Source organism: Acinonyx jubatus, chromosome B2 (assembly GCF_027475565.1).
Source record: "Acinonyx jubatus isolate Ajub_Pintada_27869175 chromosome B2, VMU_Ajub_asm_v1.0, whole genome shotgun sequence".
Lineage (NCBI taxonomy): Eukaryota > Metazoa > Chordata > Mammalia > Carnivora > Felidae > Acinonyx > Acinonyx jubatus.
In genome coordinates, this window is record NC_069385.1 from 120,527,845 (window position 1) to 120,549,628 (window position 21,784).

Sequence of the window (21,784 nt, forward strand, 5' to 3'; positions counted from 1 at the left end):
TGCCATTCAAACACTAGTTCCATTAGGAATGCTGAGAAGAAAAAAAATCCTGGCTAAGTTAGAAAAGAATAGCATAAAGTAGGACACAGGCATAAATAAAATCTAAATAACTTTTCAAAAGGACTGGAGATATATCAACCAATTACAATATATGGATCTTATTTCTTGATTTTCCAAGAAACTGTATATGTGTGTGTAAAACAATCAGAAAATTAATTCTTTAACCCTGACTTGCTATTTAATGATATCATGAAGGAATAAATGTAGATATTTTGAGGTGTGATAATGATATTGTGGTTATATTTTTTAAAAAGAGAGCTGTTACTCTTGGAGATCAGAGTAAAATATTAATGAGAGAAATGGCACAATGTTTGAGGCTGCCTCAAAACAATGGGGCAGATGGGGCTGGCAGTGGATGAACCAAGACTGGTCATACATTTATATGCCACAGGCATATAAATGTATACAATGTATAAATGTATACAATGGAGTCTATTACAACATTCTCCTTTTAAATATGTTTGAAACGTTCTATATGAAAAGCATTTTTTAATTTAAAATTTTAAGTGTTTTACAAACTTATATTTGCTCCTCAAAATGAGTTTTGATGGGATGCTTGAATTATTCCATCAGATAGATTAATAAAAGAAGGTTTAGAAATTTTTTTTCATAAAATGATTTTGGTAAGAGAAGATGGGGAAGTTCTTATGTGTTCCACATATAGAAGCACTGCTCCCATAGAGATTAGAGCAATGAGGAACAGTGGGAATACAGGAGTGGCTTCCTTGGGTCTGCCTGGGGTGGGGGGGGGGGGGAGGGGGATACTGCAAAGACTTCACAGAGGAGGCTACACCCAAGCTGGACAGGAAGAATGACTGGAGTTTACAGGTCAAAAAGCAGGGAGGAAGCACTCCAGGCAGAGGGCACTACTACATGCAAGAGCCTGGAGGTGTGAGAGAGACCACTGCAGGCATTAAGTAGAAGGAAAGAGGTGAATTCTAAAAGATTGTATTATGCACATTTATCAGTCAGAATGTTTGTGGCTGCAAGTGCAAAGTTTTTGGGTTTAAAAGGTTTCCAGACAAAAGGTTCTGGGTTAATTTGGTGGCTTGATGATGCCATCGAGGATCTAGCTTCTTTCCATCTCGCTGTTCCCCAATCCTTGGTGTGTTGGAATTCATTCTCATAGACTGTGTTTGGCTGCTGCAACAGCAGATACCACATCTTCAACAACCATGTTCAGAGGCAGAAAGGTTTTCCCAGAAGTGCCCCAGCCAACTTTCCCTCACTTCTAACTGGGCCCAGAGCTCTACTACTAAATAATTCATGGCAAGAGGGATGGAAGAGGCATTAGACCAATCATAGTAATATGTATATCCCTTTGGGCTGTGAAGGGACCTCCATCTCTGAATTTATGAGAGGACAGGATTGAAATAATAAATAAAATTTGTAAAACCTTTGCCATCAAGGAAGCAGGGATGACTGTTTTGTGAGGGACAAAAGTATCCTCTGCAAAAAGCTTTCATGAGATTATATGGGCTTTCTTAAAGGGACTTGCCTGCCATGCCAAGAGATTTGGATCTGATCCAATAGGTTCTGGAAAGGCTTTTTTTTAATTGAGCCTGGGTATGATCAGATTTGCATAATGTTATAAAGAATGATATGAAGGGGGGCACCTGGGTGTCGTCTGACTACAGCTCAGGTCATGATCTCATTGCTCATGAGTTTGAGCCCCACATTGAGCTCTCTGCTGTCAGCACAAAGCCAGCTTCAGTTTTTGTCTCCCTCTCTGTCTGCCTCTCCCCAGCTCATGCTTTCTCTCTGTCTCAAAAATAAATAAAAACGTGAAAATTTTTTTTAAAAAAGAATGATATGAAGGGAACTGAGATCAGAGGCAGGGGTGTCAGTAATACAGCTATTTTCTGTGTGCTTCTAATTCTAAATCATTTGCATATCAGGGAACCAAAGCTGGCAGGTGGATAGATAACCTATCATGACTGCTGGATTGCAGGCAGCAAAAACTGTCCTTGGAGATCTTCCCAATGAACTTCATAGCTCTTGATGCTTGGGTGGAACTAACCTAAGTACAAAGAGCAGACTTAGTGCTTGACTAGGATCCACTGTGGTGGTGGTTGAGGGGGTCAGTGGCCAGGATGGGAGAGGGCTGATAATGTCTTAATCAAAGAAGACTGATACAAGTGCTAAATTCTGCTGCTATGCTCCTGGGACAGACCACCATGTCCCATTCAAGGCACCAAAAGTGACAACCTGGGGCACCTGGGTGGCTCAGTCGGTTGAGTGTCCCACTCTTGATTTTGATTTAGGTCCTGTTCCCAGGGTCATGGGATTGAGCCCTGTGTCTGGCTCTGAGCTCAGTGTGGAGCCTGCTTGAGATTCTCTCTCTCTCCCTCTGCCCTTCTCCCCCACCATCTCTCTCTCTCTCTCTCTCTCTCTCTCCCTCTCTCTCTGAAATTAAAAACAAAAATAAAACACAAACAAATGAAAAAAAGTGACAACCTGAGACTTCTAATTGCCTAATTTTAGGCATCATGCCATAGACTATACTCCCATCTATGATACATTCATCTGAGGAGAATGCCCATCTATAATGCATTCATCTCATGCATTACTCAAGAACTTCATAATGACCTGTCCCCTGATCCGAGGGCAATAGTGATACAAGTGGCACACCTCCTTCTCTGTACTGCTGGAGTCCCTCCCTTCATTATAGATAGTTTGTGACAACTACACAACCTACACAACTACACTACACTACACAACTTGATCATCAGCCGAGGCTTGAAGTTTACATCATGTCTCTGGAAAACAGCGTTCAAACTTCTCCACTGGAGGAGTTGCCTGTCCATTTGCCACTGACCACAGCAGGGGCCACATTCAGTGTAGCTTCCACCGCCTGCAGGTATTCCTCCAGTCTTGACGAGGTGTCCACCTGGAGTGAGGCGTGGCCTATGTGTTCCACAAAAACCCTGTATGGAGTAGTGAGGGGTTAGAGGTACAAGGCAGAGGAGGAAATTTCTCTACCGAGATCTATCCTCCCTTTAATGGGATGGGCCTTTTAAGTCGTTGAACTTACTTTATAACATCATTTACAGAACACTCTACTCATAGAATGAAATTATTCAAATTATGAAAGAATCTCTCACTTGAGGAAATAATCACATGAACCCATCAGGTAATATCTTGTCTTAATGTTATTATAGGGTATGTTTCCTGATCAATAGACACTTCACAAAAGGAGGGACTGAAAGTTTCTGTATTCCAAGCCACAGAACCAGAAATTAAGAAAATAAAAAAGGTGTCTACAGTCATACCACCCTGAACACTCCCAATCTCTTCTGGTCTCAGAAGCTAAACAGGGTTGAGATTGGTTAGTACTTGGATGGGAGAAAATAAGAAAGGAAATCTGACATTTTAATGGTGTAAAAAAATTATATATCTGGATTTTCTTGGACAGGAAGCTAATATTCCATGCTGGATTTCAACCCCGGATGACCACCAAACTGAGTTTAGTTTCTCTGGGCTACATGGAGACAGACGTGCAGTGGGGAGACCTGGGAGAGGATGAGAAGCAGACAAAGGGTCTCTCAGTCTTACTGTTTGTTCACTGGATGTTTTCTATGAGATCCTTTCATTTCCATAGAAAGTGAGGTAAGAATACATCTCCTTCATGTGTTATTTGGTAGCTGGGGAGACTTTTCATTCTCATGTAAAACCCCAAGGAAGATTGGTACTCAAGGTTTTCAAGGCCCAAATCCAAACAGTATAGAGTCTCAGAGGGATGCACTAGGTGCTCCCTGCCTTGTACCTGCTGCCCAGAACTTCGGTTTATCTCTGTGTGGGGTTTCCTAGGCCCACAGAGAATGTGCCTCGAAGACCTCCCTCAGTTCCTCCCGTACTTCTTTCTTCAACCTTCCACTTCCCCCTCTGTGAGCCTTCCTTTCACCTTCTCTCAAAATTTCCTACCTCCCCATGTCTGCACTGGCCTGCCTCCCTCTTCTGCCAGGGTTAACAAATCCTTGGCCTCCTCTTACAGTGTTATTATCAGAGCCACCAGGCCATTCTCTTTGCTATCCAGTTTTGCTTCAGGAAATGGAGAGTTTAGGAACCATGGTGTGGAATGGTAAGGAGAAAGCTCTTGGGAAAACACAGTTCATGTTTTTCTTTAACTGTCACTAAGTGTGAAAAAAAATCAGACAATTTTAGCACAGCAAGGATTAATCTCCTGCACAAGGCCCCATGGGATAAGGAGGGGTTGTGCCCCACATGGTGAGGCAGACTGTCAGCATCTATTTGCCTGAGCGTTGCCAAGCTTCATGCACAAAACTCACCCAAGCAGAAGCAGCAATCATCCACAATGAACTGGACCCAATAACAAAGTCTTGAATGTAAAATTTTAAGTGACTTTTGTTGTTGTGTGTTTTGTTTTCATCTTGCAACAGGCTGTAAACTCCATGGGTACAGAGACCACATGTATCTTGTACCACGTGGCTAGCATGGAAAAGGAATTCAGGAAATATTTGTTGAATTAAAGAGTAAGTGGATGTAATTTGTCATCATCTCTAGTCCTCCTTCCCAGGCAAAAGGAAGACTGAATGTCAATATGAATCTGCAGTTCCAGAAGTTCTGTAAGACCCTGGAGCGCACAAGCATTGCTTGGGCAGCCCTCTAATGAAGTGGAACATGAAAGAGAGGGAAAGACCTTTCCCCCTGGGTACAGACATACCCCAGTATGGGATTTTGTACCTTGAGAACTTATTTATTGGGGGCGATGCTCGCAGGAGCAAAATGAAAGTATACCTGGATGACTGGATTTATGAGCATCTGTAAGACTTTCCTAAGAGCCCAGCAGTACTTGGACAGAGAAGGAGGCTTTTAGGAGTTTGGAAGAGACACTGAAATTTGGCTTACTACCTTATGGTAGCCCCATTTGTGCATCTGTGTAGACTAGAAAGAACCAGGGAAACTCAGCTTACATTTTTGGAACTCACTCTTAAAATACTACCTGTACCAACTCTGGGATCAGAGCCTCTGACCTGGTGGGGATGACAGCAGTGACAGCAGCACTGGTGGAATCCTGCTGCATGTGGCCCTGGGTGAGGTGGCCTGGGAATTCAAACAGGAGAATATGGTGGCACCTGGGTTGCTCACTCCTTTATTCAGACCCTGTTGCCAAATTATTCGTATGGCCACACCTACTTTCAAGGGATGCTAAGAAATGTAGTCTTTATTTGGTGTAGCCACAAATCCACAAAAACTTGGGAGTTCAATTAACAAGAAAAAGGAGGAAAATGAATATTGGGGGACAATAGGAGTTTCTGACACAAAGCACAAAGTGGGAAATGAGAAATCTCTGCATACCTCAATTTCCAGTGAGGGTAGCTGGTCTGTAAATGCCACAAAGAAAGGGGAAAAGCCTGGAATTTAAATAAAGTTTGAAGTTTTTACCATTACATGAGACTAGACCATTTAATTACTGAACTACTTGGGGAATTAGAGTGACCAGATAACCTTTTATTATCTACACATGACCAGAAAGGTCACAGAACCTGCCTTAAATTTTATCTAGGGGCAGAATGAGACTGTATTCCACAAAGTGGGTTTACATAGATACAGAGAAATGAAAATAAAATTGCTTCCTGATCCCACCTTGTGTTAGGGTAGAATAGGCTGTAGTAACAAAAAGACCTTAAAATTTCAGTACATAACATAATACAACATTATTTCTTATATGTAAACTCCTGAGGAGGTTTGGATTCCAAGGGCAGCTCTCCTCCTCGTGGTGAATCAGGAACTTAAACCAACAGTGGCTCTGCCATTTTCAACTATGGCTTCAAAGGTCATCTTGGGTATCAAACTCTCAGTTAGCCAGAAGGGGGAAAGAGAAAGGAGGAGGAATGTGGGAGGTTTTTAATAGAACAAACCTGGAATTTGGTGCATATACATCTGCTCACCTTCCACTGGAGAGAATTTGGTCATGTGACCACACCCGTTTGAAAGGAGGCTGGGAAATGTAGTCTGTGTACAGAGAAGAAAAGGGCATTTTGGTATGTAGTTGGCAGTCTTCACCCCATACCTCATGATTGTTGCTTACCCAATATAATGGTTATAACAGTGAGTTACCAAAAATTCAGTCTTTGGACCAAAGATGAAAAGGATGGAAGTATTGTGCCAGGTCCAGAGAATAAGATGTTTAAAACGTTGGCTGGAACTTTCCTTTAAGACACCAGAGGAGTGGCAGAGTCATAAAGGAGAGAAGAGAAAGAATGAGGCTAGTATAAAGGTTATGGGTGCCACATCAGAAATATGCCTGGTGTCAGTACAGACTGGACTCTGGGGCAGGATGCTGGGGATGGCATGTATACAAAGTTTAGAATTGTGGAGAGCTACAGGGCCATGCCATTAAATTTCAGAGCAGATGTTTGAACACAAAGGAGAATTTCCACGTGTAACTCTTAGAAACCTCTTCACAAAAAGTAGAAAAGAAAGGAACTCTCACATGACAGAGGGCAATTCTCACTCACCCCATCAAGTCAGGAACGGTGGGCAGGAGTGGCCCATCTATCTCCCATGATTAGTAACACCAATACAAAAAGAGATAACAAAAAGAGGAAACCTAAAACATGTGCAAGAACCATTAGGAACTCAGGCCATGGGTGTAGTGCTCAGTAAGTCTTGAAAGCCCAGCACCACAGAGCATCATCCAGGCAGTGACTTTAAAGGTTGCCAAGACTAAGAGGGAATCTGTCCAGCCCCACAAGGGGAGCACTTCTAGACCACTGTCTAACTACTGTTGTAGTCAGGATGGCCTTTTCCTGGCAAAGTGCAACAGTGCTGCAAACAACTACTAGTGACTGAGAAGGTATGATCTCCTGAGAGGCTCCAGGAAATATCAAGCAGCCGCTAACATGAGCCACCAGGATCTTTTTAGGATCAAGCATCATGGCCATCTCCAAATACTTGGGCCATGGGGAAGTATGGCCAACAATATGGTTTTATGAAATAGCCTCCCACGCCAAATGTCCTAGAACACTTCAGAATCTTCCACTGGTGACTCTAAGAGAGATACAGCCCTGCAGTAGGAATGTGAGTGGGTGCTTGCCCTGCCTCCAAACCAAATTGCCACCTTCATGAATGACGTTTCTATGGCCTGTAGAGATATTGGCATGAGTCTGTTCAGAGCAGCCATCTCTCATCATTTTTTTCCCCATTCCTTGTTGCTCCTGACTGAGTTCTTTCCCCTATTCCAAACTTGCCTGGGAACTCAGGCTCCCTCGCTTGGTGCTCAGTTCTCTCCATGCTTTATCTGGGGCCTACTCTCCCAAATCTTCCAATCTTCAGTTATCTTGGGTAAGATGCTCTACTCTACCAGCCCCTGAGGACCTAGAGCTTCGTTCAAATCTAGACTGGTACCTCAACCATCTTCCAAAGAGGAGGGTTCAGGCACTGGTCTCCTGCATTTCTTAGGGCAGCCAAAAGACCTTCAGGCATGAGGAAAAAGCTCAAGGCAGGTAGGACAAGACTTACATGGACCCTGGAGCACCCCAATATTTTCCAGTAGGAGATACAAAGATCTTTAGATGGGACTCCAAAGGGTCTTGAAGGGTCAAGACTCTAATGGTATAAGTAAAGCTACCCCCAGTAATGGATACATCTGGCCTTTTCTGTGGGGTGTGCTTCCTCTGAAGCACTCTGTTTAGGTAGGCAGAGAGAAACTAGCAAGATCAGGCTTCTCTCTACCCAAATGCATTGGGTCACCACCTGAACCAATTTTTCATGTAAAAGTTTGACAATAGTGTTTTAAATTTTAGTTGTCCAGATTAGAATCCTGAGTGACAGTCAAAATTCCAGATCCTAGTGTCTGACTGATAACTTCTGCCTGATAGCTAAATTCCACCAAATGCCCGACACAATTCTTAGAGATACAGTACCAAATAATTCCCATGCTCAACTTTATTCCTTTTTAGCTTTTATATTCAGACAGAGGCCAGAAACAAACACCACGTTCTCAGCTTCACCTGAGCATGACAAGGTCCAGGTACACAAAAATTGTCCTGTTGTACAAAGAAGCTGGGAGTTTTATCAGGCTGCCTGAAGAAAACCCCAGGAAAACCTTGGAGGCAAGCACTGTATCTCCAGGGCAACCTTTTGAACCAACAGGCCTTAGGTCTCCACCCTTGACTCAACGAACTGGCTAGTTAGGACTCCACCCAAAGAATGGATTGTATACCTGGAGGGTGGTTTCCTTAACTTGTGGGCTCATAGTTGTCAGCTTGCAGACTCCTATCTCTTCTTGTTTCAAGTTCCACTTATGACCTGTGCCTGGAGCTATGAGCACACACCTCTGGAAGGGCATCTGCATGCTTTCCAACACACTGTCCTTCAGCTGTGCTTTTTGAAAAAACATCTATGAAGGTATACTTGATATAAAATAAACTGGACAGATTTAAAGTCTGCACTTTGATAAGTTTTGTCAGATGTAAATCTCTGTGAAACCATCACCATAATCTATAAGTGAATATCCCAGAAGTTTTCATTCCCTTGTGTAATTCCTTTCTTTCTGCTCCTCCCCACACCCATTCCCAAGCAACCACTGATCCTCTTACCAACACTATAGATTAATTTGCATTTTCTACACCTTCATATAAGTGACATCATGAAGGATGTACTCTTCTTTATCTGGCTCCTTCACTCTGGCTGTCCACTTTTAAGAGACACCATTCTGAGGAGAGACAGTTCAGCTTAGTGAATCCTGTCAAGAGCTCATGTGCAGAGACTAGGTGTCATGAATTCTGGTTAGGCTATATAATTTTTCTACAAGGATGCCAAATCTACTTTCTGTTCACTGGACCTCTCGTAACTGGCAACAAAAATAATTTACACTCTTAAGTTATTGCCAAAACATATAACCTTGAACATTGTTCCCTCTCCCTAATTCTTACCAAAAACTCATGTAAGTAAAACAAAGTCCATGTGGGATTCATTAAAGGGTATGCAGTACCCAGTTTTGTGGATTATGTAGTTCCAGACATTCACAACACTGTGAATTTTGTTCACACTGTTTTAAAACTTTATGATGAATTGTGCTTTGTGATTATGCTCTCAGTTTGCAGGAACTCAATAAGAATCGGGTATAATGCTGAAGAATTTATAGATGAAATACTATGATATCTGGAATTTGTGTTGAAAGATCTCCAGGATTGACTGGGGGGTCTCAGTCGGTTGAGAATCTGACATCAGGTGAGGTCATGATGTCACGGTTCATGTGTTTGAGCCTCACATCAGGTTCACTGCTATCAGTGCAGAGCCAGCTTCAGATCCTCAGGTCCCCTCTCTCTCTGCCCCTCCCCACCTTGTTTTCTCTCTCTGTCTCTCTCTCTCTCTCAAAAATAAATAAGCATTAGGGGCGCCTGGGTGGCTCAGTTGGTTAACCATCCGACTTCAGCTCAGGTCATGATCTCACGGTTCATGGCTTTGAGCCCCACATTGGGATCTGTGTTGAGAGCTCAGAGCCTGGAGCCTGCTTCAGTTTCTGTGTCTCCCCCTCTTTCTATCCCTCCCCGGCTCATGCTCTATCTCTGTCTCTGTCTCTCTCTCAAAAATAAACGTTAAAAAAAAAACATTAAAAAAATCTCCAGGGGCGCCTGTGTGGCTCAGTCGGTTAAGCGTCCGACTTCGGCTCAGGTCATGATCTCACAGTTCGTGAGTTCAAGCCCTGCGTTGGGCTCTGTGCTGACAGCTCGGAGCCTGGAGCCTTTTTCAGATTCTGTGTGTGTGTGTCTCTCTCTCTGACCCTCCGCCGTTCATGCTCTGTCTCTCTCTGTCTCAAAAATAAATAAACGTTAAAAAAAAATTTTTTTTTAATCTCCAGAAAAAAATAAAAGTGGTAAGAATAGGTTGTGAGAATGGCCAAATTTTGGCAGTTATTGAAGCTTTGTGATGGACATAGGAAGATTCATTATACTCCTCTTACTACTTTTGTGTGTGTTTGAAAATTATCATCACAGGCAGAGAGTTTTTTCAACAGCTGTAAAGGTCTTTGTTATAGGGATATTGTTTAAGGTTTTGTTGATTTCTCACTATAGTATATTTTTGATGAGAAACTAAGGATAGATTTAAAGCTTAAATAAAATATTTATCTTAATCCAATGTATAGTAGAGAGTAATTACTTAGTAAAATGACTTTATAAGAATTGATTTGTAGGTATTAGTAGCCTGACCTACTTGGAACTTGGAAGTTTCCTTTGATATTGGACAAAGTACAAAGGGAAAAAAGTGTCTTTCTTCTGAGAGGTTGGTTTAGGAGCATATTGGATATAGGAAGAGTTTCTGAAAAAAGTTTTAAGACTTCCAGAGTCTCAATACAGAATGTAAAAATTTAGTATGAAACACTAAAAAAATAATACACTGTGACCAATCAAGAATGCAAAGATAGCTTAATATTTTAAAGTATATTCAAATTTATCATGCTTATAGGCCAAAGGAAATAAACCATATGGTCATTTTTATTATTGACACTTGATAAAAGTGAACAATCAATCCTGTATAGATACAAAAACAAATGAATCATCAGAACCTAGGCATAGAAAGATACTTATGCTAAAGAATGTCTATTTCAAATCAACCATCAACATAACACTTACTGAACTATTCCTATGATATCAAGAATTAAACAAATTCCCCACTATAACCACTATTATTATTTATATTTTCTAGATAGTCATATCCAATATAATAAGATAATATAAAATTAAAGAGCCTAAATATACATTGGAAAAGAAGTAATTAACGTATTCTTATTGGAGACTTAATTATCTTCCTTAAAAATTGGGAGAGTAAACTGAAAAACCATTAAGTTCAGAAATGTGGGTAATTACAAAATAAAATATAAAAGCAATACATTTTCCATTTACCAACAACAGCCTGTTGGAAAATATAATTCAAAAAATTATCATTTACAATATCAATATATAAAATACTTGAAACATACTGAAAAGAAACGTTCACATCCATGGAAAGATTACAAATGTTTTTGAAGGTCCATAAACATTAATGCAAATACCACAAGTACTTGAATGTGAATCCTTAATATTGTACACAAGTTTCTCCCAAGTTATCTATGAATATAAGGTCATTATGGTGAGGGACAGAAGCAGAGAGATGTTTGTCCTTTGCCCTGAAGGTTGACCTAATGCCTACACTGTTTCAATAAGGATCAAATACCTGCTGGTTGCTACATTCTTTAAGGGTCTCATGACTGCCTGTATATCTCACCAATAGTTAATATTGAACTGAATGATAAGCACCAGAAGAACCTTGCAAAAGTAGTTTTAGGAGTACAAATTCAAAGAAATTCAAAGAAACTTTTGTAACTGATACTCTCTTCCTACATGCCCCCTCCCCTTTGATTACTAAGTATATAACCACCAGCCTTACACAGCAAACAGTGCAGCTCTTACTGCCCACGGGTCCTGTCCCCATGCTACTTAAATAAAGTTACTAAGTTGCACCATAAACATCTCAAGAATTATTCCTTGACCATTGTACTCCATGACCCCAACATCAGTTTTGGTGGCCCATTATGGTGACAGTGACAAAGTGAATCCAAAAGTAGCTTGGTAAGCCTTCTTTGTTTCTTTTTCAGAGATTACCTGAATAATACAACCCTTCAGAAGATGCCTTGTCCAAATGCTCAGGAGAGAACCTCTTGCCTGTGGCTACACTATGGGGAGAGACAAATTCCTGCCATCTGGCCAGACACTAGTATCTTGGCTGTAATAGCATTGGGCTCAGAAATCAGGATCTCCTTGTTTTACTTGTTCTTTTAATACTTGTATTCTTTGGACAAAGGATGGCCATACATGCTATTAGGTAGCCGCTGATCCTAAGACTTGCCTGTAAGGTTTCCTCCAAAATAACCTGGCAGGATCCCTCAATGAGCATAAAATCCAAGTTAAGTCCAACCTCATACATCCCGAAAGGGACTGGTTCGAGCTATTACACAGTTGGGTCATTCACTCAACAGGGGACCGCTCCTTTGGGACCGCTCCATGGATAAAGCTCACAAGAAAGTTGCCCAGATTAGAACTAGGAGTTCCACACTTTTGTTTTCTCATGTCTCTCATTTGTCCTTCCCCATGGGCTGTTTGGCATTCCTGGTCTCAGATTGAAAGTACTTCTAGCTTAGATATATGATGTTTGATATGATATGAAATAGCTGCCTTTCTCAACAAAGGCCAGGACCTTTACCCCATCCATTAACACTATATCTAGAAGCTTGCAAGGGGTATTATTATTCGTTGCCAAATATATTTACTCCCTCAAAATTGAAAGAGGTAGCCTCAATGTTTGTTGTATTTCAGTCCATCTACCGGCCCCTAATGTAGCCTAGGATGCAGGAGGGAAGTGAAGGGAGGTCGACATTCCCTCTCAGGTAGTACAGAGGTGTTAGAGTGGTCAAGAAGAGGGATGCCTCTTGCCACTCTGAACTCCAGGAACATTCGGCAATATTCCTGATGGGATACCATTCGGAAACCAAGGGGGATTTTAGTAATGGACTCTTAGTTAATGTACTCTCTTTGCTTTGTAAGGTTTAACTATGGGATCAACTTCCTCAATCCCAAAGGAAGGATTCTCTCTTTGGCTGTCTCCTAACACATTGGAGTCAATTTGGATTTAAAGAAAAAACTCCAGGGGTGCCTAGGTGGCTCAGTTGGCTAAGCCACCAACTTCAGCTCAGGTCATATGATCTTGCAGTTCATGGGTTTGAGCCCAGCATCAGGCTCTGTGATGACAGAATGGAGCCTGGAGCCTGCTTCGGATTCTGTGTCTCCCTCTCTCTCTCTCTGCTCTTCCCCTGCTCATGCTCTGTGTCTCTCTCTTTCAAAAATAAATAAGCATTAAAAAATAAATAAATAAATAAATAAATACAGACAAGAAAAGAAAAAGTTCAAAACCCTACTTCCCACCCCAAATAATAAATATTCTGCCTCCTAGTTAACAACTGTCAATAAAAGGTAGAAACCCAACCCCCAGGATGTGCAGCTTGCTTTCCCCTCTCAGAACTCCTGAGTGTTTTTTACTTTAATAAACTTTCCTGTTTCTGTTACTCATCTGCTGTGCTACATGTCTGTCCTTGAATTCCTTTCCATGACCAAGAACCTTCAGCAATTCATTTGGGTCTGGCTGGGTTGAGGCTCCAGGGCCTGTGGTCTCCCCAGTTTACCCGGCAACATCTTTTTGGTGACCATGAAGGGACCTCTTCATCAGTAAGTCTCCAACTCTTGCCTTTCTTGTGCTGGAGAATTGCTTAGTCACTGTTCTCCTTTGTTCTTCTCTCTCTTTCTTCTGATCTACTGGGGAAAAGGCCTAAAAAAGAAAGAAACAAAAACCATTGGTTCACCAGATTAAATGCAATCTCAGTGTAGGGGAGACTTTTCTCCCATTTCCCAAGGAAACTCATGTTGATTGAAAAGAAGGATTGGCAGGGGTTCCCTCTTCAGGATGCATGCCAGGCCAAAGAGGTAAGCAGGTTGGGCGGGGATGCCCACCTGCACCAGGGATGATAGTTTGATGGATCCAAAGAGATGCCCCAGGGGCCCAGCCTATCCAAGGCAATGTTCTTGGGGTTCAGCAAGGATGCGTCTAGCCCAGGAGACTCACTGTTTATCTTTCCTCTAAACCCTTAATCCTATCCAACACTCTTGTTGGATGTATCTTGAGAAACTGGAAAAAGTTTGACCCCAACACCTCATATGCTTCCTTCCCAAATCTGCTTCTTTTGTAACTATGTTGGCCTCAATATAAACTAGAGGATGGAGAAGTATGACCAGAAAAACTGACCAAAATGCTGTATGGTTAGGTTGTTATGGCCCTGTACCCAAATCCTGATCTGTCCATACTTCTTTAGGGGGCCTGAGAACACCCCTCTCTTCCCCCTCTACTCCTCAAATCCACCATCAGTTCAGCTGTTTCTACAGAAGTAGAAGCTTCTGTTAATCCGCTATATCATCTGTGTTCTGTCATGTTCTCTCTGTGCCCCCTTTTTGCCTCTCTTAAAAACAGGTTGCTGCCAAGATCATGTACATGCCTCCCTTTTTGTCCTGAGTAATTCATCTCCTCTTTTTTGCTTCTTCTTCTGTGTGTATCAGATTTGAAATACATCTTGAGAGGACTAGATGAATGTTGTCTGACACTTGTTGTATGTGGGGGCTTCTCCCTTATTCGTTTCCAGGTTAATGGCTATGATAATTGGAGCCAATTGCCTGCGGTTAGTCTACCTCAGGATGGGGACTTTAAGGAATATTTCCAAGCAGCTGCTGAAACTCCTTTTGTTTCCCTGTTTTCTCCATCTCAACATGGACTGCCTGTTTTCACTTTTTGTTGATGGAAAGAAAACGTGCATCTATCTGTTCATCTGTCCAAGTTGATGAGCTTTAGGACCTGGAGTCCTCTTTCTTCTGTCTGGCCTTTTATCCACCTCCAGCCCTGATGGTGGCACCTCACCTCTTCTGCCCCCACTTCCCCCTCCTGCTGTTTCTGCACCACCATGGTCATGGCTTGAATCAACTGGCTCTGATACCATCCTCCAGTGCCATTGGCTCTTGTTCCTCCTTCCCTCACAAGGAGCAGAGCACTCTAAGCTGTTAGGCCACCTCCTTATGAGGTTCAAGCTGAAGCACTTCCCAAATCAGCATGAAGGGGCCCAAGAATTCCCCTGGACTTAAACTGCCCACTTTAGATTTCCCCACAGGTGCCCCAAGTAAAATCAATCATGGGGAAACAATTGATTGACTTTTACTGGGCATTGGTGCAACATATTCTGTATTAAGGCTAATGTAAGTTTGTTAGTTTAATTATGATAGACATGTCTATAGAGTTATCAACATTAAATATAAAACTATTTCACCAAGGTTTACTAAAGGTCAAATAAGCTCATGTTATCTCTGTTGCAATTTGTCAGCAAAAAAGGCTTAAAATGATGGTTAATTTTGTCTGTCTCATAAGAGTTTTCATGGGTAATTGTTAAGAACAAGTAGGTATAAAAAACATTTTTTTAATGTTTATTTATTTTTGACAGAGAGAGAGAGAGACAGAGAGAGACATAGCATGAGTGGGGGAGGGGCAGAGGGAGAGGGAGTCACAGAATCTGAAGTAGGCTCCAGGCTTTGAGCTGTCAGCACAGAGCCCGATGCAGGGCTTGAACTCACAGACTGCGAGATCATGACCTGAACCAAAGTCCAACACTCAACCGACTGAGCCACCCATGTGCCGCTAGGTAAAATTTTTAAGTAGCTTTCAAAATCTTTGGTAACCTGAAACTTTATAAAGTTTTGCTAAGTTAAATGATAAGTTGGGTTGAACTCACTGGCTATCTAAATCTTTTCCAAAGAAGATAAAATACTAAAGCATGAGTTAATGAATAAGTTTGTGCTTTTGGCCTCCCATCATGGAGAAACTGAGGATACTTGAGTCTGTTGGTAAACACGTTTTATGCCTTACTGAAAGATTGTACTATGGGAAAACATATGTTTTTAGAAATTATGAAAAGCATTTATAAATTTGCCAATCTAAGGAATTGTTATGTGACAGATAGTTCACAATTGGTTACTACTTAATTTTCACTGGAGACTAAGGTTTCTAAGTTAAAATTCTGCTAAATGTAATTAGGACTGATGGAAATGATAAGGAAAGCAACTTTGTATGCACAGAAGTCAGAAATGTGTAAGGAAGGTATAAGAAGAATACATTTTGTTGACAGAAAAAGAAAGTTTTAGAAGGTTTGTGAAGGAAAATCTTTGGAGAAGATTTTGGTGGTCAGGACTAAGACCGAAATGGATGGATTTTAAAAGTACACTAGTGGGGCGCCTGGGTGGCTCATTCTGTTGAGCAACCGACTTTGGCTCAGGTCATGATCTCACGGTTTGTGAGTTCGAGCCCCGCATCAGGCTCTGTGCTGACAGCTCACAGCCTGGAACCTGCTTTGGATTCTGTGTCTCCCTCTCTGCCCCTCCCCCACTCATGTTCTCTCTCTGTCTCAGAAGTAAATAAACATTTAAAAATAAATAAAATAATAAAAGAACACTGGTAAAGATAAAAATCTGCCTTTCTCTCTGTTAAAAAGAGAAAGTTTTCTTTGTTGGTCTGCTCTTAGAAAGTGTAAACAAAGTTTTTTTCTTCTTGATCTGCCCAGAAAACTAAAGCTTCTATGTGTTGTCTTTATCAGGTCTTTGATTACTTAATAGAAATGAAACTTGTCAGTATTAAAGAAGCTGGGTTTTGCTAACAACTATGTAACTTCCTATACAATCCCTCACTGCCACCTTGGTTAAATGTAAATATTAAATTTATAATCATCTGTGATCCTATCTAGGAATGTACTTTGAAACTTCCCCCAGATTTTAATCATAAATGAAGTCTTTTTGACTAATTAGGCTTGTCTATTTGGTATGTTACATTACATGGGAAGCACTGTCAAGCAAACAATGATAAAATTTCTTATGTTGTTCAGGTAAGTGCTATAGTTCTAGAAATTACATGAAATTCCTGAAGTTTTAATATGTTCTGGTATAAGGGCTTCACTTGACCTTATAATTATATTTCACCCTACATGTTTTTTCATTTGGCTGGTACTGTTAGCCAAGATGCAATAAGAAGCTATTCAAATCAAAGGGCTAAAATCTATCAGAAGGGAAGAGGGGTAAGGGGCAAAAGCATGGAAGAATGTGTTTTATTTTGCAGAACCAACAGGTTCAGCCAAGGACACACCGGTTAGGTATTTCACCTGACAGCCCCTTGCTATGTATGTCTCACCTGATAGCCTCTTACTGAGGACCTGCACAGAAGCCCCCCTGAGTTGTCCCGAAGATATCTTTAGCTCATTATAAAACTAAGATCTTCTCCTATAGGTAGTTTGCCACCATTTTTTGAACATACGATGCATGCACTAGCAGGTTGATGTGTTAGGCATGCACAATTTAACTGAAGTGCATAAATAATAGAATATGTATGAGTTCTTTAATGTTGTGGGAGACATGCCTCCTAAAAATGGGCCACTTTGACATGAACATTGAGTTAAAAACAATCAAAATCCAGCCAATTGAGGAGAAGCTCTTTACCTTCCCCTTAATGGCTTGCCTGATATTCATTAGCCTGATTTTTCATCAAAGAGAACTATTAACAGAAATTTCTCTTTACCTTAGAAACTCAACTACATAATAGGGCAACTTTGTTTTTCAAATATCTCATTTTCATCTTCCTGCTAATGGCCTTCTGCCCCTTTGTATCCTTAGACCCTACCAGCTCTCTAGTTCATAGAAGCTTCAAGTTGCCTCATTGTCTTTGGAATTTCCATGTCTGTGTGGAATCCGCATAGGTACACCTATTTAATTTCACTTTCTCCTGTTAATCAGTCTCATGTCAATTTGATTCTTAGTCAAGCTAGAAGGACCATGAAGAGCAGAAGAATTTCTTCCTCCCCAAAAACGTATATGCAAGGTCCTTGCCCCTACCCCGTAATACACTGAATAGAAGCTTCCTGTACTAACCCCACAAGGACATAGTGTTTTGAGAGCTATCTTGCTGTCTCCTTACCTGTAACAAATAATAAAAAGCTCTTTGCTTTCAACACTTCCTTGGGTTGTGTTCAATTTGATGCACTTCAAGTACTGAACCCCTTGAGTTCAGTTATGGTCTTTATTAGTATCATTTATAATAAACTGTAATTCTAAGTATGGCGTTTTCCTGAGTTCTCTGAGTCATTTTAACAAATTATCTAACCCGAAAGGGGACCCTCCATATTTAAATCCAGTTGGTGAGAGGACAAGTGGGGACCCTCAAACTTGTGGCTGACATCTGAAATAAGGGCAGTCATGTTAGGGACTGTACCCTTAATCTGGGAGTCTGATGCTAACTCCAGATGACTTGTGTCAGATTTGTGATGCAGTATTCCAGTTCTTTATCCACCTACATTCATGTATTTTCTGTCATGACCTTGCTGGGGTGTCTCCACCTGCATGATTTCACAAAGGTCAGAGGCCAAGGAAGAGCAAATTTACCCAGAGAAACAAATTCCAATACCTTTTGATATGCATTCCTAAATTTTTACAGTTTCTTGCTCATCAATTCTCTGTTATGCCTTTTGTTTCTCTGATTTTACTAGATTATCTAGATTTTGACAACACTAATAATGTATTTACATAAGTTTAACCTGTATGCCTTCAGGATACATTCTCCTACTTTCTCCATTTTTTTTCCAGAATTTCCTCAGCTGTGTGTGTGTGTGTGTGTGTGTTGCTTATGCAAAGCCCCAAATCACCAAGCCAAGACCTAACTTAATTACAGTTTCAGCCTCTCCCAGAAATAGAATCTTAAATCAGTCAATCAGGAATCACCTGATCAGCGCTAGTTGGGGATCTGTCTGACAGACTTCTGCCATCTCCTAAAGGAAAGTGACCTTGCCATAATCAATCTGCTTTCTGCCTCCTTGTTCCAGCTGACATCTGCCTAGAAATGTCTTTCGTTTTATACAGCGCCTTGGAGCTCCTTTTCATCTGCTAGATGAAATACTGCCCAATTCATGAATCATTGAATAAAGTCAATAAAATCTCAAATTTTGAGAGTTGAATTTTGTTTTTTTAAGTGTATATTCATTAGCCTGACTTTTCATCAAAGAGGTTTGTCATCTTGATGTTTCCTTTACCATGAACAAAGGAATGGATGGATTACACAGAACAAATAAGTGAGTGATTATTATACGATATTGATCACTGCCACAAAGGCAAAATATATATTGCTTAAATTTTCTGGATTGGAGGGGGCATTTTACTTTCCTATTTTTATTTTGTGCCATGAAAAGCTACTCCTACCCTAAGCTACATTGAACTGAGCTGAAAGACTTAATGCTACCCATCCCACAGGTGGTCTTTTCATTGCACTGAGGATTCTTGTATCACTGAGACTTCTTGTCTTTTCCACACACTGTGGAATGGTCTCAGCAATGGTCACAGCCTGAGATATTTCCTTTCTCAGTGTGGCCTCTTTTCTCGCCTCACAGATTTCCATTAGCTGATTCTCATAGTGGCTTTAGTTGACTACTGGCTTCTGGGACCAAACATCATATTAATGAAGCTACCAGCCAGGATGGTGCAATGGTGCATTTATCAACCACATTTCCCATTTTATTTTAGCTTCTTCAAGAGCAAAGCAATCACTACCTCTAGCTCTTGGAGGAGGATTTTAACTACCTCATTTAATTTTATGGGAACTTTCATGAAAAGCAACCATATTTGATCTATGTCCTTTGAGCTGAATTGAAGGCCACCTGCTTGCATTACACGAAAAAGGAAACAATCTGTTTATAGCCTGGAAGCTCTTTGAAGAGATTCCTCTGATGGAAACTTGCTAACACCATTCCCCCAAGATGGCAGAGGACAAGGTGCTGACACCAGATGTCTTTGTCATTGGCATATGGTTTCATCAGCGGATCCATCCCTCCAACATTTCTTCAGCCATCCTGTTCCCTCATGGACTTACCAATTCATCACAGAAATGTTGAATATCAGACCAAAATGAAAATGTTGTAAGATAAATTTTCATAATAGTTAATTCTGAGGCAGCAAAAACTACACCTAAGTAGGACTATAGGTCTCATATATCAGCAAGAGAGGTTGATCCAGGCATTCTCCCTTGAGTCCTTCACTCTGATGGGGTTTTTATACCCTGGTTATTACTCCTTGTGATGGTACATTTGATGTATCAACTTGAGTTGGCTAAAAGATGCCCAGATAACTGCTAAAACATTTGTGGGTGCATCTGTCTATGAGGGTGTTTCTGAGAGAGATTAGCATTTGAATCAGTGGACTCAGTAGATTGCCCTCCCCATTGTGGGTGGGCATCATTCAATCTGTGAGGGCCTGATGGAACAAAAAGGAGAAAGAAGCTCTTTGCCTGAATTGGAACATGTGAGAAATAAGCCCACTGACCCAATCAAAGGAAGGACGTGGAGATTCAGGGCACAGTGAAGAGATGCTTTAATCAACATTCTTGCAAGAGCGGGTGTCTGATGGACAGGCACACTCAGGGAAGTTACAGTACGCAATTTATCTCCTAGCATGCAAGTCCTTCCCCTGGTTCCTCATTGGCTGAGCACTACAGAAGTTACAACCTTACCCAGAAGTTGCCTATGCCCACGTAAGGCAAAAAGTAGTCTGACTGGAACAAATGGACGGACATTCCTTGAGGTGATGCAGAGACTTCAGTTCTTTGGTACATGCTTATTGCAAAGCCTGTGAAAAAACCTTGTGAAATGGAGAGGGGAAGAAAACCAGGAAGTGAAGTGTCTAAGGGTTTGGGACTCCATTGGGGGTAGAGGAGTTGTACATATTTCCAATAGATTATAAACCTATTGTTAACTAGACAGCACAGCTTTTATTTGGTATTTCTGAAAATGAATCATCTCATTACTTCTCACAGAACATCTCTCTCTCCCGCCCTCAGAGGTCACATTCCTGGTTCTTGAGACTTCATACTCATACATTTTAACATACTAATACACCATCACCTCTTCTGATTCTCCAGCTGCAGACAGCAGAGCAGGTTGGAACTTCTAGATCTCCATAATTGTGTATATATATATATATATATATATATAATAACCAGTACAGAACCAGTAAGGAAAAAGATACTGCTTTTATTTTTTTATTATTTTTTAAAATGTGTATTTATTTATTTTTGAGAGAGAAGGAGAGCACAAGCAGGGGAGGGGCAGAAAGAGAGGGAGACACAGAATCAAAAGCAGACTCCAGGCTCTGAGCTGTAAACCTAGAGCCCGATGTGGGGCTTGAACCCATGAACCGTGATATCATGACCTGAGCCAATTCGGTCACTTAATCAATGGAGCCACTCAGATGCCCCTAGATACTGTTTTTCAAAAACATTCAACTGAGCCTGCTTTGGATTCTGTGTCTCCCTCTCTCTCTGCCCCTCCCCTGCTCACACTTTCTCTCTCAAAAATAAATAAATATTTTTAATTAAAACAAATTCATTTGAGTAAATTTAAATCTAATTGGTTTTATCAAACGATTCAATCAAGCAGCATCCTATCTAACAAATAGAAGAGAGCTCTGAAGATTTTGTACAAAATGTAAGATTTTTACAAAGAGAGGGACAGGAAGTTAAAAGAGTGGATTATTTCAGGCAATGTTACCTCCCCTTCAGGGAAGGCAAGAGCTCTTACCATACAGATTACCTCATCAGTATGGATCAGGAAATAACAGACTGGTTAAAAATTCCAGTCCTAGATAGTTGAAGCTGATGCTGGCAGGCCAGGTCCAAGGACCCACAGGACTAGCCGAGAGGGTCCTTGGCTTCAAGAAGGATGGAAATTAGATGGGAGCCAGCAAGAGGTAAAAGCAGAGTTTATTGAAGATAAGATAGAAAGATATGGACCCAGGTCTGGGAGACTCAGAAAGGAAAAGAGAATGAGTCTTATCTTTGCTTGGGGTCTGGAGTTCTTACTGGTGATTGTGATCTAGTGCACATGTTCTCTTAAACATCCAGGAACTGGTCAGAAAAAGGACAGGGTCCAGGTGTCTTTCATAAGTCACTAATTCCCTGAAGTCAGTGGTCTTGGCATCAAGGTGTTTGAAGTCAGTGGTCTTGGAAAACATTTATGACAACCCTCCTGGTCACTCCTTACATGCTATCTATTGTACTGGGAGATTCCAAAGATATCATTATCTATTTATGCCTTCCAAGGAGTACATGT

The 21,784-nt window shown here is 41.1% G+C and overlaps 1 long non-coding RNA gene across 1 annotated transcript; it reads right to left on the reverse strand.

Moving 5' to 3' along the window:
- Window positions 1-1,613: 1,613 nt before the first annotated feature.
- On the reverse strand, window positions 1,614-21,063 carry LOC128315783 (uncharacterized). The gene is made up of 5 exons (XR_008298865.1): window positions 13,244-21,063; window positions 8,625-8,740; window positions 5,973-6,036; window positions 5,380-5,435; window positions 1,614-5,124 (listed from the first exon to the last, which is right to left on the reverse strand). It is a non-coding gene; the product is annotated as an uncharacterized LOC128315783 (long non-coding RNA).
- Between the last annotated feature and the right edge of the window lie 721 nt (window positions 21,064-21,784).